The sequence below is a fragment of the Leptonychotes weddellii genome, chromosome 2 (assembly GCF_054177405.1).
Source record: "Leptonychotes weddellii isolate Sample4059 chromosome 2, ASM5417740v2, whole genome shotgun sequence".
Taxonomy (NCBI): Eukaryota; Metazoa; Chordata; class Mammalia; order Carnivora; family Phocidae; genus Leptonychotes; species Leptonychotes weddellii.
Genome location: NC_138370.1, coordinates 123,287,947 through 123,313,169, shown reverse-complemented (window position 1 = coordinate 123,313,169; position 25,223 = coordinate 123,287,947). Strand labels below are relative to the sequence as shown.

Here is a 25,223-nt window from a genome sequence, read left to right as displayed (position 1 = left end):
AACTTTGTCTGATTTGTCTGCTATTTCCTCCTAATTGCTTTACATAAAACTCTTTTTCCCTCCAAATGTGTGTGTGCGCATGCACGTGTGTGTATGTGTGTGTGTGTATATGAATATTTAAGTTGAGTTATAATTGATACATAACATTATTTTAGTTTTAAGTGTATACAACATGATCTGATATCTGTAAATATTGCAAAATGATCACCACAAATCTAGTTAATGTCCATCACAATATATACAGAATTTTTTTCTTATGATAAGAACTTTTAAGATCTACTCTCAACAACTTTCATGCATGCAATACAATATTAACTATAGTTGCCATGCTATATATTACATCCTCATGACTCATTTTGTACTGGAAGTTTTTACTTTTTGACACCCTTCCACCATTTCACCAGCCTCCCAACCCCCCACCTCTGGCCATCTGATTTTTCTGTGAGCTTGGTTGGCTTTTTTAGATTTCCACATGTCAAATGAGGTCAAGTAAAGTTTTAATAAATATATTTATGTAATTCTTGGCTTACAAAATCTAGTTAATTTTTCAGGTACCTGAAATTCAAGCCCAAGAGTACGATAGAACTTAGCCATTAAATAATAATAGCATCTTTCAGAGTTGTTGTAAGGTGTTGCCGAAACTTCTTTCTCTCCTTCTTTCTCTTTCTGGCCACTAGCCAATGTAGACCTGTACCTGAATCTGTCCTACAAGGAAGAGTAGGTTGGGGACAGCTGTGATCTCAGGAAAACCTGATATTTGCAATAGACAAAGAAGGGAAGGCATGAAGAAACAGGAAACCTCAGAATCTCATGCAGTGCTTCTGGTTTGGAAAAGAGTGTCTCTCTGGTTAGTGAACCAGTCTGCTGATGCTGAGATCTGAAGGATATATAATAATCAGTTATGCTAAATGGTACGTTAAGATTAAAACATGGAGGAATCCTGAGTTAGACTCAAATATCTATTTCCAAATTTTATTAGCATTTTCATATATTCTACTTAAGTCTTTGATTGATACAGGCATACCACATTTTATTGAGCTCCACTTCATTGCACTTTGCAGATAATGTGGTTTTTTTTACAGATTGAAGATTTGTGGCAACCTTGTATTGAGCACCATTTTTCCAACAGCATTTGTTAACTTTGTGTAACATTTTGGTACTTCGTGTAATATTTCAACCTTTTTCATTATTATTTGTTATGGTGATTTGTGATCAGTGATCTTTGATATTACTATTGTAATTGTTTTTGGGAGTCATGAATTGTGCCTATATAAGACAGTGAACTTAATGTTTCGTGTGTTCTGACTGCTCTGTTGTTTCCCCATTTCTCTCCTTCTCCGTCTCTATTCCCTGAGACACAACATATTTTTTTTTTAAAGATTTTATTTATTTATTTGACAGGGAGAGACACAGCAAGAGAGGAAACACAAGCAGGGGGAGCGGGAGAGAGAGAAGCAGGCTTCCTGCGGAGCAGGGAGCCTGATGCGGGGCTCGATCCCAGGACTCTGGGATCATGACCTGAGCCGAAGGCAGACGCTTAACGACTGAGCCACCCAGGTGCCCCAAGACACAACATACTGAAAATAAGCCAGTTGCTAATCCTACAATGGCCTCTAAGTGTTCAGGTGAAAAGAAGAGTCACATGTCTCTCACTTTAAATCAAAAGCTAGAAATGATTAAGGTTAGTGAGGAAGGCATGTTGAAAGCCGAGATAGTCTGAAAGCTGGACCTATTTCATCAAACAGTCAAGTTGTAAATGCAAAGAAAAAGTTCTTCAAGGAAATTAAAAGTGCTATTACAGAGAACACATGAATTATAAGAAAGTGAAATAGCCTTCTTGCTGATATGGAGAAAGTTCTAGGGGTCTGGATAGAAGATCAAACAAGCCACAACAGTCTCGTAAGCCAAAGCCTAATCCAGAACAAGGCGTAATTCTCTTCAATTCTATGAAGGTTGAGAGAGATGAGTTGCCGGACATGTTTGAAGCTAGCATATGTTGTTTCATGAGGTTTAAGGAAAGAAGCCCATCTTCATGACATCAAAGTACAAAGTGAAGCAGCAAGTGCTGATATAGAAGCTGCAGTAAGTTATTCAGAAGATCTGGCTACGGTAATTAATGAAGTGGCTACACTAAACAGAGTTTCAGTATAGACAGAACAGCCTTCTGCTGGAAGAAGATACCATCTAGGACTATCATAGCTAGAGAGGAGAAGATAATACCAGGCTTCAAAGCTCAAAGGACAGGCATACTCTCTTGTTAGGGACTGATGTAGCTGGTGATTTAATTTGAAGCCAGTGCTTATTTACCATTCCAAAAATCCTAGGGCTTTTAAGAATTATGCTAAATCTACTTAGCCTGTGCTCTATACAGTAAATAGAACAACAAAGCCTTGGCAACAGCACATCTATTTACAAAATGGTTTACTGATTTTTTTTAAAGTTTTAATTTAAATTCTAATTAGTTAATATACAGTATAATATTAGTTTCAAGTATACAATAACAGTGATTTAACATTTCCATAGAATATTTTAAGCCCACTGTTGAGAACTAATGCTCAGAAAAAAAAGGTTCCTTACAAAATATTACTGCTCATTGGCAATACACCTGGTCACACAAGAGCGCTGTTGGAGATATGTAGTAAGATTAATATTGTTTCATGCTTGCTACCACAACTTCCATTTTGCAGCTCATGGATCAAGGAGTAATTTCAACTTTTCTTATTTAGGAAATACATTTTGTAGGGCTACTGCTGCCATTGATAGTGATTCCTCTGATGAATCTGGCAAAATAAATCAAACACCTTCTGGGATGCCTGAATGGCTCAGTCAGTTAAGCAGCTGCCTTCGACTCAGGTCATGATACTGGAGTTCCAGTATCGAGTCCCACATCAGGCTCCCTGCTCAGCAGAGAGCTTGCTTCTCCCTCTGCCTCTCACCCTGCTCATGCTCTCTCGCTTGCTCTCTCCCAAATAAATAAAATTAAAAAAAAAAAAAAAACACCTTCTGAAAAGGATTCACCATTCTAGATGCCATTAAGAACATTAGTGATTCATAGGAAGAGGTCAAAAATGTTAACATTAACAGGAGTTCAGAAGACATTGATTCCAGTCTTCATGGATGACTTTGAGGGGTTTAAGACTTTATTGGAGGCAGTAACTGCAGATGTGGTGGAAATAGCAAGAGAACTAGAAGTGGAGCCTGAAGATGTGATTGAATTTGCTGCATTCCCATGACAAAACTAACTGATGAGGACTCGTTTTTGTTGATGAGTAAAGAAAGTGGTTTCTTAGGGAGCCTGGGTGGCTCAGTTGGTTAAGCATCTGCCTTCAGCTCAGGTCATAATCTCAGGGTCCTGGGTTAGAGTCCCGCATCGGGCTCCCTGCTCAGTGGGGAGTCTGCTTCTCCCTTTACCCCTCCCCTTTGCTTGTGCTGTCTCTCTCACGATCTCTCTCTCTATATCAAAAAAATAAAAAGTGGTTTCTTGAGATGGGATCTATTACTGATGAAGATGCTGTGAAGATTGTTGAAATGACAACAAAGAATTTAGAATATTACATAAACTGAGTTACTAAAGCAACAGCAGGATTTGAGAGGATTAACTCCAATTTTGAAAGAAGTTTTACTGTGCATAAAATGTAGTCAAACAGCATCACATGTTATAGATAAATTGTTCTTGAAAGTAAGAGTTGATTGATGCAGCAGACTTCATTGTCTTATTTTAAGAAATTGCTACAGTGGGCGCCTGGGTGGCTCAGTTGGTTAAGCGACTGCGTTTGGCTCAGGTCATGATCCTGGAGTCCGGGATCGAGTCCCACATCGGGCTCCCTGCTCAGCAGGGACTCTGCTTCTTCCTCTGACCCTCTTCCCTCTCGTGCTCTCTATCTCTCATTCTCTCTCTCTCAAATAAATAAATAAAATCTAAAAAAAAAAAAAGAAATTGCTACAGCCACCCCAACCTTCAGCACCTACCACCCTGATGAGTCAGCAGCCATCAACATTGAGGCAAGAAGAGCTTCTCCCAGCAAAAAGATAATGACTTGTTAAAAGTTCAGATGATGGTTAGCATTTTTTAGCAGTAAAATATCTTGTAACTAAGGTATATGCATTTTGGGGCTCCTGGGTGACTCAGTTGGTTAAGTGTCCGACTCTTAATCTCAGCTCAGTTCTTGACCTCAGTCAGGGTTGTGATTCAAGTCCCACATTCAAGCCCAGCATGGAGCCTACTTAAAAAAAGGCATGCACATTTTTAAAAAATATAATGCTATTGTACACTTAGTAGACTATAGTAGAGTGTACACATAACTTTCTCATATGCATGGGAAACCAAAAAATTTCATTTGACTCACTTCTTTGCAATAATTTGTTTTATCACGGTTGTCTGGGACTGAACCTTCAGTATCTCTTGAGGTATGCCAATACAGGAAAATTCTTCATTCACTCGAATACTATAGAAGTTAAGGAAGGAGGTCGCTTAAATCGAAAATTTTGATTAACCATTTACCCCAGCGTCTGGTGTAGACAGTATGAAACAACTAGGATGTCTACAGATATAAAACAAAACCAAAAATCCCCAGAAACTGCGCTGAGATAGTGCATCAGTTTGAAAGGTGATGTTATTCTTTGGGAGCATGGAGTGAGAAGCAGGGTTTGGTACAGAAACTATGGAGATTGTGTCTTGACAGGGTAGTTCTTTATTTTAAAGTGTTACGGGTTCCTAGATGATTAGTCATAAGGCTAATTCACATGTAAGATTATTTTCAAGATACCACTGGCTGGGTGATGGTTGTTGGGGAGGTTATGTGTTGTGGTGAGTGCTGGGTGTTATGTAAGACTGATGAATCACAGACCTGTACCCCTGAAACAAATAATATATGTTAATTAAATTAAAAAAAATTGAAAAGACAAAAAAAAATGCCACCACTACCCCAACAACTGCGATAATACTCCAAAAACAAATGAATTTTGAATTGTCCACATTGGATTGCTTATCTATGGAATAGGTTTACCTCTGTATAAAAGATAACTTAGAATGGACTATAGGGTGCTTATAATAATTACCTTAATTTCCTCTGCCATGTAAAAATCACATTAATAAAAGAGACTGTGTCCCATGTTCCTACCTTTCTATCACCTGTCCTTTTTTTTTTTCCCCTTCCTTTTTAAATTTCTTCTTTCTGTCATCTCTCTTTGGGACTGAACTTTTAATATTACCCCAGCAAGAGAGGATGACTGAATATGCCAGCTTGACAGTCAAAGAGTTATGTTCCAGACCTTTCTTCCAGTTGTTTCCCGTTAAACAGTCCTTTGAATACAGAGTGTAGGATGCTATTCTGAAACTCTGATGTGTAACAGCTTTGGTTAGGGGTGGTGAGAATGGGTAGGGGTGGGGAGTGGGTGGAAAATTACTTTCTTATTGTAGCTCCAGATCAGTCTGCAGCTTAATTTAGAGTTGGTGAAGGCTACTCTTAGAATGGATTATGACTTAAGGACTTGGAGAAGTGGGGCGCCTGGGTGGCTCAGTCAGTTGGGCATCTGCCTTTGGCTTGGGTCATGATCCCCGGGGTCCTGGGATCGAGCCCCGAGTTGGGCTCCCTGCTTGGCGGGGAGTTTGCTTCTCCCTCCCCCTGCTCGTGTGCTCTCTCTCTCTCCCCCCACTCTCAAATGAACAGATAAAATCTTAAAAAAGGTCGGGGGGGGGGACTTGGAGAAGTTTTAGAAATACGACTTTTACGGCGGAGGTTTGGTGAAATACTGTGAAAGACTAAAGGAGTAAAGGTGACAAGGAAAAGCTGAATCAAGTACTAGTCATCATCACTAGTCATCAGGCAACTGAGTATATGAAAAGAGTATTGTCCTCTTTGTTAAGAATTTAAGGTTTAATCTAGATTCTATAAACTAACTAGAGTATTCCCTGAATCTTAATTCCATAATTTAAGAAATAAAGGGCTACTGAATCAGACAGTTTCTAAGGTTCCTTTAAATTCTAACAGAGTACTGGTGTTTATCAGAGCATTTCATGCTGTTGAACTCCTCCTTTTTGAAATTCTCTTACTTTGGTTCCTATGGTATTGTACTCATGGTTATTTACATCTCTCTGCCTCTTCTTTGCAGGCCCATCTGTCCCTCCATGTTAATTGTCATCCATCTGTCTGTCTTCCTCTCTCTTTTCTCTCTCTCTCTCTTTCTGATTCAGACCTAGTCTTACCACTTTCTGTCCTATAACCTCTGTCCTGTGTCATTAGCTATATTTTAAGCATTGTAGTCAATGATCATGTTTCAGTAATTACATATACATCACTGGTTCCCAAATTATATTTCTAATCCAGACCTCTTTTATGAGTTCTAGACTCAGATATACAACTGCATAGTCAGGATCCCCCTTTGGGTATTTAAGAGGCACCTCAAACTCAACATATCCAAATCCAAAGACATAAATTCTTTCCTCCTACAGTGTACCTAGTCTGAGTATATGGGACCATCACCCACCAGTTGCAACCAGTTGTGCAAGCCAGAAACATGGGAGTTTTCAGTAGTTTCTTACCTGATCATCCTGCATTCATTCTGTTTTTTCTTGACTCTAATCTCCATAGTAGAGCCAGAGGGATCTTTTTTATTATTATTATTTTTTTAAGATTTTATTTATTCATGAGAGACAGAGAAGCAGAGGCAGAGGGAGAAGCAGGCTCCCCACAGAACAGGGAGCCCGATGCAGGACTCGATCCCAGGACCCTGGGATCATGACCTGAGCCGAAGGCAGACGCTTAACCGACTGAGCCACCCAGGCGTCCCATTTTTATTATTATTTTTAAAAATTTTATTTTATTATGTGAGTCACCATACCAGGGATCTTTTTTAAAAGGCAGATCCAATCTTGTGTCTCTGTGGTACTCTTAAAACATTCCAAAAGCCTTTAGGATTAAGAACCAATTAATTATAATGGCCCTACCTGCCTCCCCAGCTTCATCTTCCACCACTCTGTCCCTTGTTATCTAGCACCAGCCATACTAACTTTCTTTCAGTTCCTCAAATGCTCCATAGTCCTTCCCACACATCGCACAGGGCCTCCGTCTTGCCCATTCCCTTCCCAATTACACATATTGCTCATTCTTCTGCTTTGAGCTCAGTAGTAACTTTCTTTTAGAGTAGCCTTCCCTGACCCCCTTTAGTCTAGGTCAGATTCCTTTAATTAATTAATTAATTAATTAAGTTTAAAGTAGGCTGCACACCCAGTGTGGAGCCCAGTGCGTGGGGCTTGAACTCATGACCCTGATATGAGTTGAGCTGAGATCAACCTGAGCTGAGATCAAGAGTCAGATGCTTAACTGACTGAGCCACTCAGGTGCTCCCAGTTTCCTTTATTAAATAGTCTCATAAAGGGACACCTGGGTGGCTCAGTCAATCAGTCATCTGCCTTAGGCTCAGATCATGATCCCGGGGTCTTGGGATTGAGTTCAGCATTGGGCTCCCTGCTCAGCGGGGATCCTGCTTCTCCCTCTGCCTGACGCTCCCCCTGCTTGTGCTCTCTCGCTCACTCTGACAAATAAATAAAATCTAAAAAAAAAAAATTTAAAAAAAGAGTCTCATAAAAGTATGTTTTTTTTTTCCATACCACTTATCTCAGTTTATCATTATATACTTCTTTATTAGTATTTGGTATCTTCCTCCCTCACTAGACTATGTAACTAGTGTTATAAGGGAAAGACAGTTTCCTGTTTTTGCTCACTATAGTGTTATAAGATTCTTACATAGTGCACATGATATCATACATCTTATCACATAATAGATAAGAATTATTTGCAGAGGGAATAATTTTAAGTAGCTGTGCAATGCAACTTTTTTATTCAGCTTTCATGAAGGTCAGGGCAGAAGTAAATGTGGAACAGTAGAATCAATCTTCAGCCTCTCCCTTTCTGTGAGCTTTTTCCCCAATTAAGATACTAATTCATTAAGCCTTTCTTAGCTTTGGATTTAGAGAAACAAGATAAAAGTGAAGCAAAAAACAAAACAACCAAAAAAAAAAAAACCCAACCCTCTCTCATTTTTGTATTATCAACCTGGCTGCTATCTGTTTCTTTTCTATTAAAACTACTGGAAAAGTAGAGAGCAAAGCGTTTGAGAACATGAGCTCAAGCTAAAAGACCAGGATTCAAGTTTCAGCTCTGCCGCTTCTAGATGTATGACGTTGCTTCAGCTCTTCAAGTGATAAAGCGAGAGAAATAACAGTTGTTTATAATGTTGCTTTGAGGGTCAAATGACAGTATATATGAAGTGCTTACCAATGTGTTTGGCACATTTACTGATCAGTAAATATTAGCAGTGATCATCATTGTCATCATCATCATCATTGTTATTAATAGAATTGTGTCCCCTTACCTAACAATTTATAGGTTGTAGCCCTGACCCGAGTGTGACTTTATTTGGAGTTAGGGCTTTTAAAAGAGATAATTAAGGTTAAATGAGTGATGCCCTAATCCAGTAGGACTGGCGTCCTTACAAGAAGAGGAAGAGACACCAGGGCACGTGCACAGAGAAAAAGATCCTGTGAGGACACAGAAAAAATGTGGCCATCTGAAGGCCAAGGAGAGAGGCCTCAGGAGGAACCTTGATCTTGGCACTTTGATCTTGGACTTCTAGCCTCCAGAACTGTGAGAAAATAAATTTCTATTGGTTAAGCCACCTAATTTGTAGTATTTGTTATGGCAGAAGCAGCAGACTAATACAATCATCATCACATCCTTTCAGTAATCTCTCTGCATAGTCTCTATACTTTTTCCTTTCTCCTTAACCTACTGATACCAGATTTTTTTTTCTGTTGTTGAACTACCAAAAGCTACTGGTTATTCTTTTATGTATTTATTTTTTTATTAACATATAATGTATTACTTGTTTCAGGGGTACAGGTCTGTGATTCATCAGTCTTACACAATTCACAGCACTCACCATAGCATATGCCCTCCCCAGTGTCCATCACCCAGCCACCCCATCCCTCCCACCCCCATCTACTCCAGGAACCCTAGGTTTGTTTCCTGAGATTAAGAGTCTCTTACAGTTTGTCTCACTCTCTGATTTCATCTTGTTTCATTTTTTCCTCTCTTCCCCTATGATCCTCTGCCTTGTTTCTCAAATTCCACATTATCAGTGAGATCATATGATAATTGTCTTTCTCTGACTTATTTCACTTAGCATAATACCCTCTAGTTCCATCCACATTGTTGCAAATGGCAAGATTTCGGTTTTTTGTTAGCTGCATAATATTCCATTATGTGTAAATGTGTGTGTGTGTGTGTGTGTATACACACACACACATGTTTATCCATTCATATGTTGATGGACATCTGGGCTCTTTCCATAGTTTAGCTATTGTGGACATTGCTGATACATTGGAGTACAGGTGCCCCTTCAGATCCCTACATTTGTATCTTTGAGGTAAATACCCAGTAGTGCAATTGCTAGGTCGTAGGTAAGCTCTGTTTTCAAATTTTTGAGGAGCCTACATACTGTTTTCCAGAGTGGCTGCACCAGCTTGCATTCCCACCAACAGTGTAGGAGGGTTCCCTTTTCTCCGCATCCTCACCAACATCTGTCGTTTCCTGACTTGTTAATTTTAGCCATTCTGACTGGTGTGAGGTGGTATCTCATTGTAGTTTTGAGTTGTATTTCTGTGATGCCAAGGATGTTGAAGCTACTGGTTATTCTTATATAACAAAGTTCAAAGGACTCTATTTGTTTCTTATCTAGCTTGACTTCTTTGTGGTCTTACTAACTTTTTTTCCCTCATGAAAACCTCTCTTATAACAACGCTTAGTCTGCTTCCTAATTTCCTTCTATAACTGCTCTCCATCTGCACCCAAATGCCAGTGTTCTCCAGGGCATTATCCTCTGCATTCAAGCCCACTACACTTATGAACTAATATGGGAGGCAGAATAATAGCTCCCTAAGTATGTCCATGCCTTAATCCCTGGAACTTGTGGATGTATTATATGGCAAAGGGAACCTTGCAACTGGAATTAAGGTTGTGGATCTTAATATGCATATATACATAAAATGGAACCAGTGTAATCACATGGGCACTTAAGAGTGAAAGAGAACTGTCAGACACAACAAAAGAAAGGTGGTGGATTCGAGTATGAGAGGGACTCCACCTGCTGTTGTTGGTTTTGAAGATGGAGGATGGTGACCACCTCTAGAATCTGGGAATCCCTCTAAGCTGAGAGCCAACAGGGAAACTAGGATCTCAGCTCTACATCTTCAAGGAGCTGAATTCTGCCAACTATCTGAATGAGTAAAGAAATGGATTCTCCCCTAGAGCCTCTAAAAAGGAATTAGCCCTGCCAACACTTTGATATTAGCCCTGGAGAGCTATGTTGGGCTTCTGATCTAGGAACTCTAATACATTTGTGTTGTTTTAAGCCATTCAGTATGTGATAATTTGCTGTAGCAACAATAGAAAACTAATGTAACTGTTGACTCTCAAATTTGAAACACTATCTCATATTTCTCTCTGAACCATAAATTCATCTGTTTACTGGATTATCTTCTCTGTGATATCCTGTAGGGACCTCATATTCATTACATTGAAATGAAACTTCTCCCTAAAACCTGTTCCTCTTTCTTACCTTGATTGTTACTGGTCTTACCCATTCAGTTACCTGGGTCAGAAATCTGGGAATCAGCTTAATCTCCTTCATATTACACTATCCCTCTATACATCCCCACCCCATGTCACTTGTTACCAAATCTTTTTCATTCTAGGTTTGTTACACTGATATGGGTCAGGCTCCTGCCACTTCTCACTTGGATTTCTCAAGTCTGTCAACACATTGCCTTGCCTCTAGTTAAAGCTTATAGCTTAATCCATATTCATGTTCTGTGAAGAAACAGGACCTTTCTGAAATTTGGTATTTCTCCCTTGCTTCATGATTTTCCATTGCCATTTCAGAAAAGTCCCAACTTCTAAGCATTACACACAAGGCTTTTTTTTTATATGATCTGGGTCCCTGCTTATCTCCCTAGCCTTCAACTTCCTTAACACATATCATGCTGTCCAGCTATACTGTATAACTTGCATTTTCTTCGTTGTGTGCTACTGTTTTATGCCATTAGTGCCTTGTATATACTTTTAAATCTGCCTGGAATGCTCTCTGGTTTTTTCTCCTGACTACTGTTTGGTATCCAGTCTTCAACTGAATTGCCACTTCCTTTCAGCACCTCTTCCCCATCTCAAGCGGAAGGAGTTGCCCTCCTTTATGGACTCATAGTGCCCCATATATATTTCTGACCTAGCTCTTACCTCACATACTATAATTTTTGTTTGTATGGTATCATCTCTCTATAAACTGTAAGTTCTTTGAGGACAGGGGACTTTATTTTTGTGTCTTAAGCACCTGTTATAGTGTCTGATACTTAGGGGCTTAGTAAATATTGGTTTAAAGAGTGAATGAGAAGAATTCCAAAGTATAGGATTGTGAGAGTGGGTTTCCACGTAAATTTTTAGAATCTTTCCCTGGATAGTCTAAGGACAGTATTAGCCAGCAAAGTTTATGAGATTGTTCAGTGGTGGTCTTTTGTCAGTATTATGTAAAAGCTAACAAGAGAGCATTTGAGTTTGGTATTTGGGTTAGGAGTAAGCAGGAACTCAATTCTTTCAGAAGAGAAAGCAGTTACGGATGATGAGACACATGTAAGAAAGCTACCAGACCCATTTATGTAGCCATCAACTTTTCTCATCTACAGAACAGACTACCCCGTTTGGTTTTGCTTCCCCTTTTTTAAAAGGCAAGATTTCTTGTTCTAGAAAGGAGTAAGCTTAAATTAACAAGCATTAAGTTATCTTCAGTTTTCTTTTGAGTTTGAATGGTATTCTAACAGTAGTTACTTCATGTGGGGGTTTCCAGTTTTGGGAAAAGAGTTAATAACTAAACTCTTGAGAAACATTAGTCATGCCCAGAGACAGAATGTTGCTCTATCCTTCAAGTTATGTAAAATGTTCACCGTTTTAATATTTTTCTTTATGCATTTCAAAAGGAAATGTACAGGGCAAAAAATAAAATTATTCTTCCTTTTTTTTTGGTCTCATAGGAAGGCATAACTTCCACAGGGCCTTTCCAGTTAGTAAATCAGATCCTGTGTACCCTTGTGTTGTTTCCTTAATCCACAAGGTCCCATGCAATTTTGTACATCTTATAGCTGATGAATGAATGAAAAAAGCTTATTTTTTGTCCCTTTGAAAAGCCTTTTTTTCCTTCCTAAATCTATGTTAATTAATCAATTTTGTATTATATGGAGAAAAAAATGAAGATGAGAATATAGCTATTACTTCACCTGCTTTTTAAAAAATAATAAAAAATACATATGGCAATTGCATAGATGATAGTTATAATTAAATTATGGTATGAGAAAGGAAATACAGAGAGCTGTTTTCTTACTACTAGAGGAGAAGCAGCCTTGGATGGAAGGAGTAATGATATGGAGAATGAAGGAATGATGAACTAGATCTGACTTGATACTACTAGAGTATCTGTGATTAAAAAATGGGCCAAAGATCTTAACAGATACCTCACCAAAGATGATATATAGATGGCAAATAAGACATATGAAAAGGTGCTCCACATCATATGTCATCATGGAATGTCAATTAAAACAACAATGAAATACCACTATCCATCTGTTAGAAGGGCCAAACCCAGACCACTGATGACACCAAATTTTGGCAAGAAAACGTGGAGCAAGAGGAAATATCATTTATTGCTGGTGGAATGCAAAATGCTACAACCATTTGGGAAACAGTTTGGGGGTTTCTTAGAAAATGAAATATATTCTTAATATACAGTCCATCAGTTGCATTCCCAGTTTACTCAAAGGAGTTGAAAATGTATGTCCACACAAAAACCTGCATATAGATGCTTGTTTATAGTAGTTTTATTGATGACTGCCAAAACATGGAAGCAATCAATATGTCCTTCAGTAGGTGGATGTATAAATAAACCTGTGGTTCATCCAGACAGTGGAGTATTTAGCACTAAATGGAAATTATGGAATGGAATGGGATTATTTAGCACTAAAAAGAAATGAGCTGTCAAGCCATGAGAAGATATGGGGAAACTTAAATGCACATTACTAAGCAAAAAAAAAAAAAAAAAAAAATCTGAAAAGGCCCCAATCTGAAGAGCACTATTGTATTCCAACTCTGTGACATTCTGGAAAAGGCAAAACTATGGGCATAGTAAAAAGGTAAGTGGGTTGAGGCAGGGAAGAGGAATGAATAGGTGGAACACAGGACTTTTAGGGCAGTGAATCTACTCTATATGATGTTATAATGATGGACACATGCCATCATACATTTTTCCAAACCTTTGGAACGTACAACACCAAGACCTAGCCCTAATATAAACTATGGACTTTGGATAATTGTGATATGTTAATATAGGTTCATCACTTGTAACAAGTGTCTGGTGGGGGAATGTTAATAATGGAGGAGGCTATGCATGTGTGGAGGCAGGAAGTATATGGAAAATCTCTATACCTTCCTCTCATTTTGCTGTGAATGAAAAACTGCCTTTTTTTTTTTTTTTTTAAGGCTTCATGCCCAGCGTGGAGTCCAGTGCAGAGCTTGACCTCAGGACCCTGAGATTAAGATGCTTAACCGACTGAGCCATCCAGGCACCCCACTAAGACTGCTTTTTTAAATTTATTTATTTTAAAGATTTTATTTATTTGAGACAGCACACACAAGTGGAGGAAGGGGCAGAAGGAGAAGAAGCAGACTCCCTGCTGAGCAGGGAGCCTGATGCAGGGCTCAGTTGCAGGATCCCAGGACCCTGAGATCACGACCTGAGAGCCAAACGCAGATGCTTAACCAACTGACCCATCCAGGCGCCCCTAAAACTGCTTTTTTAAGAAGTTGAATTTATACAAATCTTTGAGAATCATCTATTATACAAAATTGTGAGGGAAGATTATTTTGAACCTAGAATTATATACTAACCAAACTGTTAAATCATATTCACATTTCAAAAATGAAAGTACTAAAATATTTATTTTCCATGCATCCTTTAGGAGAAAATTATTTCAGAATGTATTCCCACAAGATAAATTTGAAGAAAAAAGCTATATAATACAAGAAATGGAAAAAGTACCCAGGGATACTTTAAAGATTTTCTAGTGTGGTTGTTGGCCTAGAAAGCATTTGGTCCAGATTAAAAGTAGACTCTAAGAACAAACACAAAATGGGTTCCAAACAATAGAATTGGAAATAGAAATACATTAGGGATATGATGGAGACAAACATTTTTGTCTCCCAACAACAACAGCACTCCAGAAAATCAAAAGAAAAATAAAAAATTGTAATGACCAAATATGAAATAGACCAAAAATGGGGCATGATTTCAAATGATTAGTGGAGTATATTCTGCCAGAAAGGATTATTAATTTGATCTTCACATTAGAAATGTTTTGTTTTGAATGTGATAATGATCGTGACATTGGAATATACATTGATATACTAGTGGTATAGTAGTAGTATAAGCAAATAACTAATAGTATAACAAAGAATAGCCAGAGCAATCTTGAGGGGGGGAAAAAAAACAACAAAGCTGCAGATACCACAGTTGCAGGTTTAAAGATGTACTGCAGAGCTGTGGTAGTCAAAATATGATACTGGCACAAAAATAGACACATAGATAAATGAAACAGTAGAGATCCCAGAAATAAACCTATGATTATATGGTCAATCTATGACAAAGGAGGCAAGAAATTACAATGGGGAAAAGACAGTTTCTTCAGTAAATGGTGCTGGGAAAACTGGACAGCTACATGTAAAAGAATGAAACTGGGCCATCTTTTAACACCATACACAAAAATAAACTCAAAATGGATTAAAGACCTAAATGTGAGACCTGAAACCATAAAAGCCCTAGAAGAGAACACAGGCAATAATTTCTGACATAGGCCATAGCAATATTTTTCTAGATATGTCTCCGCAGGCAAGGGAAACAAAAGCAAAAATAAACTATTGGGACTACATCAAACTAAAAAGCTTTTGCACAGCAAAGGAAACCCATCAACAAAACAAAAAGGCAACCTGATGGGAGAAGATATTTGCAAATGATATATCTGATAAGGGGTTAATATCCAAAATATATAGGGAACTTCTACAACTCAACACCAAAAAAACAAATAATCCAATTAAAAAAATGGGTAGAAGGCCTGAATAGACATTTTTCCAAAGAAGACATTCAGCTGGCCAACACACACATGAAAAGATGCTCAGCATCACTCATCGGGGAAATACAAATCAAAACACAATGAGATATCACCTTATACCTGTCAGAATGGCTTAAGTCAAAAAGACAAGAAATAACAAGTGTTGCCAAGGATGTGGAGAAAGAGGAACCCTTGTGCACTGTTGGTGGGAATGTAAATTGGTGTAGCCAGTGTGGAAAACAGTATGGAGGCTCCTCAAAAAATTAAAAACAAATATCATATGATCCCAGTAATTCCTCTATTGGGTATTTACCCAGAGAAAATGAAAACACTAATTTGAAAAAATACATGCACCCTATGTTTATTGTAGCATTATTTACAATAGCCAAGATATGGAAACACAGGTATCCATCAATAGACAAATGGATAAGGAAGATGTGTGTATACACACTATATATACATATACACTATGTGTATATATACACACTATATACACCATATGTGTGCATGCACATACACACAGGAATATTTCACAGCCATAAAAAAGGATGAGACTGCCATTTGTGACAATATGGTTGGACCTAGAGGGCATTATGCTAAATGAAGTCAGACTGAGAGGGACAATATCCTATGATTTCACTCGTAAATGGAATCTAAAAAATGAATAAACAAAAAACAGAATCAGATCTATAAATACAGAAAACAAATTGACAGTTGTCAGAGGTGAGGGAGGTGGGAATGGGCAAAATAGGTGAAGGGGAGTGGGAAATACAGGCTTCCAGTTCTGGAATGAATAAATCATGAGAGTAAAAGGCACAGCATAAGGCATTATAGTCAGTGATATTGTAATAGTGTTGTATGGTGACAGATGGTAGCTACACTTATGATAAACATACCACAAACTAATGTATAAATTCAAATCACCATGTTGGACACCTGAAACTAATGTAATGTATGTCAACTATACTAAAAAAAAAAAAAAGTTAAAATAGTTGCAAGTGATTATTGCTGGCAACAAATGGAGCAGGGGCTGTTGTTTATCATTATAAACACTCTGAAATAGTTGATGTTTAAGCTGAAAGTATTAAGTGTATAAGATTTTTTAAGAAAATAGACACCCTTGGGATAGATATATTCAGAAGAAAGGATAATTATAAGCCAATATTCTTTGGAAGAAAACCAAATTATATATTTGTAAGAAAGAAAATATGCTTTTTTTTTTTTTTAAAGATTTTATTTATTTATTTGACAGAGACACACAGCGAGAGAGGAAATACAAGCAGGGGGAGTGGGAGAGGGAGAAGCAGGCTTCCCGCGGAGCGGGGAGCCCGATGCGGGGCTCGATGCAGGGCTCGATCCCAGGACCCTGGGACCATGACCTGAGCCGAAGGCAGATTCTTAACGACTGAGCCACCCAGGCGCCCCAAGAAAATATGCTTCTCACCAAGACTTCTCTGTTCATTCCTAGCAATGTGATACCCACACTTCCTCATCTTAAATCTGTTACCATCACTAGACAACATCTTGAGGCCAAAGACTGTCTTAAAAATGTTAGTATTTCTCACCTGACTTAACACATAGCACTCAGTAAATAACTCAATTGTCTGTGTAACCGTCTGTGCACCTAAGATCCTGGTCACCCTACTGAGACAGAGTGAGGTATAGAGATGTCACATTTACATGGCATTAGTTTCAGTCCAGCATCTAGGAAAATGGTAACCAGATAACTCAGTGCTTCCCACTTTCAAGTATTGTTATCACAAGAATGAAGAAAAGTTAATTTACAAATACTAGAGCATTGACATTGAACTCTTTGGTCTGGCACATAGTAGACAACTCAAGGTTTTGTTTTACTTTTTAAGTAAGTATTAGAGTGAAGAATAAATGAGTGACTGTCTTTGTAGAATCATATAGATATGGAGAATTTGACAAAAATCTATCTCTGGGCTTGCCTTTTTAGCCAGTCACTCAAGATTGGGCCCTTGCCTGGAAAAAAAATCCTGATGTTGACTCCTATATGCTGTGTTCTTGCATCTCCTTTTCCTTTTAAGTCTGTGTTCCTAAATTATTGATACTTTCTTTTCTCTTTTAAAGTACTTTGTGAGTGCAAGGGATCCCCTAATTTTATTAATGTCATGTTTCAGTTTTTGGTTTTTTTTGTTATTTAGTGTTAACATTGTTCTCAATAAGAAGTTTGATTTACAATCCATTGTCCCAGAATCTTGGTTTGCAAGTTTGGGAGTATCTTGAAAGGGTGGACTTCAAGTGGGAATAGTCATATGCCCTTATTTCTTTTCCTCAGAGGTGGTTTATTATCCAAATCAATGATTGGTATATGAGGAACCAAATCCTCAACAATTACTATAGGTCATTCGTATTTGTTGAGTGATGTCTGCCTAGAACATTTTGGGTATTCAATAAAATGATTCTCTAAATAGTTTGTTTTTAAAATTTTGCCACGGTAGTCTTAGTTACTCTGTTTCTGTGGTGAATATTTATTTGTAGATTGGACTCTGCAGCTTTACTCCACAGAAAAGTGAATTGCTACCTTCATGGTTCTTGTCTAGATTTCTTGACAACCAGCCAAATTATCTGATTTAAATAATAGCTGAAAAAGAGATTTGTAAGACCATAACAGGTTAGCTAAGAACAGTCACAGTTCACTTGGCTTTAGCCTCCATCCAGCATCACCATATAGGAAAATACTCAGGAATAACTTAGTGCTTCACACTTACAAGTGTTTCTATCACAATGCTGAAGAAAATAAAGTTAGTTTACAAATATTAAAGCATTGACATTGAACTCCATGGTTTGGCACATTAGTATTTTATGTGAACTTGTGTCTGAGTTTGTGTGTGTAACATGGTCCAATAGTATAAGATTGCTGAGTCACTGAGGTATATGGTTTCAAGTCATAGTTCATCTAACTGTTCAGTGAGGCCAAAATTGTAAGTCCAGGTGACCAGAAACAGGACACTTTACCACTTTCACTGGAAGTTACTATTAGTATAATTTCTTCTCAAGGAAGTAGATAGATTAGATGTAGTTGCAAAAGCTAAATTGTTGCCTGTGGTGACTAAGGATTCTAATGCTGTTCCTGCTAATATTTATTCTGGAAATCTTAAGCCTAGTAAGGTTGACCTTTTTTTTTTTTTTTTTTTTTAAAGATTTTATTTATTTATTTGACAGAGAGAGACATAGTGAGAGCAGGAACAAGCAGGGGGAGTGGGAGAGGGAGAAGCAGGCTTCCCGCGGAGCAGGGAGCCCGATGCGGGGCTCGATCCCAGGACCCTGGGATCATGACCTGAGCCGAAGGCAGACGCTTAACGACTGAGCCACCCAGGCACCCAAGGTTGACCTTCTTTACTCCCTCTCCCATCCCTCTCTTTATTTCATAAACATTTATGAAGTACTCGTAGTGTGAAAGACCTATGAAAGACACACTAAGCATTATAGGAGATGCAAAGGTAGGCTGATTACATATAATGAGGGACATATGAGAAATCTCTGAAGGAGTTTTTTTTTGAAATACCATACCTTGCTCTAATATAACTTACTCCACACATATTCATACATACACACTTAGAAATCATTGCCATAGAGACCCATTGTCCTTGATAAGAATGTGTTTCTCACTGCAGGAGAAAAAAAAGTTGAGAGTTAAAGCCTAGAGGTTTAAAATCTACCAACAGAGCTGTGTCTACAAATATGACACTGTATCATTATATATGGAATGTTACAGGAGTAATATTCTGAATTATTTTGAAAATACTAAGTAGATAAACTTTTTATTTCCTCTTATAAAGTTTGTTATGTCTGTGCTCCACAATCACCTTTAATATTAAGTCATAAGTAGTACAAGGGAAGGAAAGGTAGATACACCAGAACAAGGGGGTTCATAGAATAGAGGAGGCAGAAATAGCATATAGGAAGTACCCCTAAAAGTATTGGTAGTGGAAGAGTTGGTTCCTGAACAAAAAGAAAAGGAGAAGGGGACAAGATTAGACTCCCGTGTCCTGGCTTCTCTGGACTGAAACCCTGGAAAGGATTGATGAGGAGTTCAGAAATGTCCTCGAACAGTTGGGATTGTTTTCTTGACTCTCCTTGAACAAACTGGATCATTTTTGAGGTCTCTTAGAAAAGCACTAAGTCTAACATGGGGCCACCCAAGCAGTAAATTGGAAATAGCAAAGTAGCAGAATATGTTGAGAACAAAGGTTCCTCTCCAGTTTTCTACACAATCAAGGTTATTGTGAAGGAATTCCTAGGTTTGCCTTTGGGCCTAGTTAAGGTATCAGGGAGCACAAACTAGCTATTATTTTTTCTAAGAGGATGACCAGCAAGGCCAAAGAAGCTCATCTGTGGTAATGGGGTCAGAGGACATAGAAATTGTTTTAGAATACCCAATGCCAACTGGGGCCCCAAAGCAGTAGTTACTGAACCAGCAATTAAATGTCACCAGTGCTGGAGACCAGCCTAACCACTAGAGCTAGCAGAACACAGACTACAATTTTCCCTACTGGCAGAGTGCCACAATGTAGAGAGGGGACAATGTGCAAAACAAAACTATATTTCTTTATATTGGAACTCAACTTAGTTCACAAACCCTCGTGTCCATTAATGGTAGAAATGTTAATCTTGCCAATTAAAATTTAGTCATTTGTAAGTTGAAACAGCCTTCTTTGAGTAAATAGTTAAATTCAGAATTCTTTTCTCCCCTTCTGTCCTTTCTAAAAGCAATTTAAAATCCTGCCATTAGAAGAAAGGTATCTTGTTCTGGTGCTGACCTCTAGTGGTCACTGACCTGCACTGAGGTGTCTGATCCTGCTTGGTTTTCTTTGGATGATGGTAATTTACATGTACTGCTGTAATGTTCTGGCTTGACCTCCAGTCTCTAAGATACATGTACTTTGCATTATCTGATCACAACCCTAAGTTCCTTTGGACCTCTCAGCTCTTTTTCAGCCTCTTCTATGGGCCATTGCCATATTACAGTTGCTTTATAGTAGTAGTTCTCAAATTGGGATACATATAACTCTTGGCATACACAAAGACATTCCAAGGAATATGAAAAAAATTTTTTTTCTTTCTTAAAGATTTTATTTATTTGACAGAGGGACAAGCAAGCAGAGGGAGAAGCAGGCTCCCCGCTGAGCAAGGAGCCTGATGTGGGGCTTGATCCCAGAACCTTGGGATCATGACCTGAGCCGAAGGCAGATGCTTAACTGACTGAGCCACCCAGGCGCCCCTAGTTTATTTTTAAAAATCAGCTGTGTTTATGATTTATATAAATTTATCAATTTTAAGAGTACAACTCTATGACTTTTGACAAATGTATACCATCATGTAACCACTAATACAATCATGATGTAAAACATTTCATCACCCCAAAGAAGTTCTTTCATGCCCCTTGTAGTCAGTCTCTTCCCTCCACCTAAGCCCCTGGCAATGACAAATCTGTTTTTTGCCTTTTCTAGAATGTCATTTAAATATTATGCTCTATGTAGCCTTTTGCAACTGACTTCTTAGCGTAATGCTTTTGAGATTCATCTGTGTTGCATGTATCAGTAGTTCATTCCTTCTTTAAAAAAGAGCTTTATTGATATGTTATTCAGATACCATATAACTCATCCATTTAGAGGGTACGATTTAATGGTTTTTAGTATATTCACAGAATTGTTCAGCCATTACTGCAGTCAGTTTTAGGACTACTGATTAATGCAACAATATGGATGGATTTCAAAGTATTATGCTAAGTCAGTCACACCTTTACCACCTTTACTGCCGCCATCCTGGTTCAAGCCACCCTAATCTCTGCTTGCATTATTATAATAACCTGCAAACTGGTCTTCTTACTCTCACCCTACTTACACCCTATGCTCAGCATAATAGCCAGGTGATCTTAAAAAATAAGTGAGATCATGTCATGCCTTTGCTCAAACCTTGTCATTTTCTCTCTCCTTCTTAGAGTAAAAGCCAACATTTTTACGATGGCCTACAAATGCTTGCATGGTATTTCCACCACCCCCCTTACCCCTGTGACCTTATCTCCTACCACTCTACCATACCTACTGTTCCAGCCATATTGGCCTCTTGTATTCCTTCTGCGTGATGACTCTTCCACCACATTCTTCATGGGTGACCTCCCTATCCTCCTACAAATCTTTTTTCAAATACCACCTTTTCAGTGAGTCCTCCATAACCATCCAGTTTTTTGAAAGTTTCTATTTAAATTCTGATTAGTTAACATACAGTGTAATATTGGTTTCAGGAGTAGGATTTAGTGATTCATCACTTACATATGAAATCCAGGGCTCACCCATTCAACCCACCCCTTAATACTCTTCACCCATTTAACCCACCCCTCTACCAACCTCCCCTCCAGCAACCCTCAGTTTGTGCTCTATAGTTATTAGTCTCTTATGGTTTGCCTCCCCCTCTTTTCTTTCCCTTCCCCTATGTTCATCTGTTTTGTTTCTTAAATTCCACATATGAGTGAAATCATAAGGTATTTGTGTTTCTCTGAGTGATTTATTTTACTTAGCATAATACACTCTAGCTCCATCCAAGTCATGGAAAAATGAAAGATTTCATTCTTCTTGATGGCTGAGAAATGTTCCTGTGTGTGTGTGTGTGTGTGTTTATCTTCTACACACACGCACTACATACTTTATCCGTTCATCAGTTGATGGGCATTTGGGCTCTTTCCATAATTTGGTTTTTGTTGATAATGCTGCTATAAAGATTGGGGTGGATGTGCCTCTTCAACTTAGTATTTTTGTATACTTTAGATAAATAGTAGTGCAGTTGCTGGGTGGTAGAGTAGTTCTATTTTTAACTTTTAGAGGAAACTCCATACTGTTTTCCAGAGTGACTGCACCAGTTTGCATTCCCACCAATAGTGTAAGGGGGTTCCCCTTTCTCCACATCCTCGCCAACACCTGTCGTTTCCTGATTTGTTAATTTTAGCCATTCTGACAGGTGTGAGGTGGTATCTCATCCTGGTTTTGATTTGTATTTCCCTGATGATGAGTGATAATGAGCACCTCTTTTCATATGTCTGTTAGCCATCTGTATGTCTTCTTTGGAAAAATGTCTATTCATGTTTTCTGCCCACTTCTAAACTGGATTATTTGTTTTTTGGGTGTTGAGTTTGTCAATTCTTTTTTTATTTAAATTCAGTTAATTAACATACAGTGTATTATTAGTTTCAAAGGTAGAGTTCAGTGATTCATCATTTGTATATAACACCCAGTGTTCATTACATCATGTGCCCTCCTTAATGCCCATCACCCTGTTACCCCATCCCCTCACCCTCCTCCCCTCCAGCAACCCTCAGTTTGTTTCCTGAGATTAAGAGTCTCTTATGGTTTGTCCCCCTCTCTGATTGCCTTGTTTTATTTTTCCCTTCCTTCCCCTTTGTTCATGTGTTTTTCTTAAATTCCATATATGAGTGAAATCATATGATAATTGTCTTTCTCTGACTTATGTCACTTAGCATAATACCCTTTAGTTCCATCCACATCATTGCAAATGGCAAGATTTCATTTTTTTGATGGCTGAGTAATATTCCATTGTATATATACATATATGTACCACATCTTCTTTATCCATTCATCTTTTGATGGACATCTGGGCACTTTCCATAGTTTGGCTGTTGTGGATGTTGCTGCTATAAACATTGGGATGCAGGTGCCCCTTCAGATCATTACATTTATAATTTTGGGGTATATACCCAGTAGTGCAATTGCTGGGTATTTTTAACTTTTTGAGGAACCTCCATACTGTTTTCAAGCGTGGCTGTACCAGTTTGCATTCCCAACAGTGTAAGAGGGTTCCCCTTTCTCTGCATCCTTGCCAACATTTGTTGTTTCCTGACTTGTTAATTTTAACCATTCTGATTGGTGTGAGGTGGTATCTCATTGTGGTTTTGACTTGTATTTCGCTGACGTCGAGTGACGAACATTTTTTCATGTGTCTGTTGGCCATTTGGATGTCTTCTTTGGAGAAATGTCTGTTCATGTCTCTTGCCCATTTCTTGACTGGATTATTCTTTTGGTGTTGAGTTTGAGTTTTTCATAGATTTTGGATATTAACCCTTTATCTGATAAAACATTTGCAAATATCTTCTCTCATTCTGTCAGTTGTCTTGGTTTTGTTTACTGTTTCCTTTGCTGTGCAAAAGCTTTTTATCTTGATGAAGTCCCAATACCTCATTTTTGCCTTTGTTTCCCTTGCCTTTGGAGATGTGTCCAGCCAGAAGTTGCTGCAGCCTAGGTCAAAGAGGTTGCTGCCTGTGTTCTCTTCTAGGGTTTTGATGGATCCTTGTCTCACATTTATGTCTTTCCATTTTGAGTTTATTTTTGGGTATGATGTGAGAAAGTGGTCTGATTTCATTCTTTTCATGCAGCTCTCCAGTTTTCCCAACATCATTCATTTAAGAGACTTTTTTCCCATTGGATATTCTTTCCTGCTTTGTTGAAGATTATTTAGCCATATAGCTTATTTAACCATATAGCCATATAGTTATGGGTCTATTTCTGGGTTTTCTATTCTGTTGCACTGTGTGGAAAACAGATCTGTGTGTCTGTTTTTGTGCCAGTACTATACTGTCTTGATGACTACAGCTTTGTAATAAAGCTTGAAGTCCAGAATTGTGATGCCTCCAGCTTTGCTTTTCTTTTTCAAGATTGCTTTGACTATTCAGGGTCTTTTGTGTTCCATACAGATTTTAGGATTGTTTGTTCTAGCTCTGTGAAAAATGCTGGTGCTCTTTTGGTAGGGAGTGTGTGCATTAAATGTGTAGATTGCTTTGGGTAGTATAGACATTTTAACAGCATGTCTTCTTCCAATCCATGAGCATGGAATATTTTTCCATTTCTTTGTGTCCTGTTCAGTTTGTTTCATAAGTGTTCTGTAGTTTTCAGAGTATAGAGCTTTTACCTCTTTGGTTAGGTTTATTCCTAGGTATCTTATGGTTTTTGGTGCAATAGTAAATGGGTTGAGTCCTTGATTTCTTTGTCTGCTGTTTCATTATTGATGTATAGGAATGCAACAGATTTCTCTATGTTGATTTTATATCCTACAACTTTGCTGAATTTGTGTATCAGTTCTAGCAATTTTTTGGTGGAGTCTTCTAGGTTTTCTACATAGAGTATTATGTCATCTATGAATAGTGAAAGTTTGATTTTTTTCCTTGCTGATTTGGATGCCTTTTATTTCTTTTTGTTGTCTGATTGCTGAGGCTAGGACTTCCAGTACTGTGTTAAAAACAATGGTCATAGAAGACATCCCTGTCTTGTTCCTGACTTTACAGGACAAGTTCTCAGTTTTTGCCCATTGAGGATGATATTAGCTGTGGGTCTTTCATATATGGCCTTAATGATGTTGAGGTTATGTTCCCTCTATTACTACTTTGTGTGAGGGGTTTTTATCGAGAACAGATGCTGCATTTAGTTAAATGCTTTTTCTGTACCTATTGAGAGGATCGTATTGTTTTTATCCTTTTATTTTTTTAATACTTTATTTATTTAGAGAGAGTGCATATGAGTGGGGGGAGGGGTAAAGGAAGATGGAGAGAGAGAATCTCAAGCAGATTCTGCATTGAGAGAGGAGCCTGATGGGGGGGCTCAGTCTCATGACCCTGAGATCATGACCCGAGCTAAAACCAAGAGTTAGATGCTTAACTGACTGAGTCACTCGGGCGCCCCTTATCTTTTCTTTTATTAAAGTGGTATATCACATTGATTGATTTTTGAGTATTAAAACACCCTTGCAGCCCAAGAGTAATCTCACTTGATTATGGTGAATAACTCTTTTAATGTACTGTTGGATTCGATTTGCTAGTATCTTGTTGAGAATTTTTGCATCCATTTTCATCAGGGATATTGGCATATAATTCTTCACTTTAGTGGGGTCTTTGTCTGGTTTTGGAATCAAGGTAATGCTGGCCTCGTGGAATGAATTTGGAAGTTTTCCTTCCATTTCTACTTTTTGTAACAGTTTGAGAAGAGTAGGTATT

At 38.2% G+C, this 25,223-nt stretch overlaps 2 protein-coding genes and 1 long non-coding RNA gene across 4 annotated transcripts in view; 2 read left to right on the top strand and 1 right to left on the bottom strand.

Annotated features, from left to right (window-relative positions):
* PPEF2 (protein phosphatase with EF-hand domain 2) overlaps positions 1–3,868 on the bottom strand; it is a 213,795-nt gene extending 209,927 nt beyond the window's left edge. Inside the window, exon 1 of the mRNA XM_006744036.3 lies at positions 3,859–3,868. The gene's annotated coding sequence lies outside the window, so the exon portion shown is untranslated. The remainder of the gene's footprint in view (positions 1–3,858) is intronic.
* The window catches only part of LOC145720281 (uncharacterized), a 128,452-nt gene that overhangs the window by 47,808 nt on the left and 55,421 nt on the right, over positions 1–25,223 (top strand). The window lies entirely within an intron of this gene.
* The window catches only part of ART3 (ADP-ribosyltransferase 3 (inactive)), a 147,564-nt gene that overhangs the window by 76,085 nt on the left and 46,256 nt on the right, over positions 1–25,223 (top strand). The gene's annotated exons all lie outside the window — the stretch shown is intronic.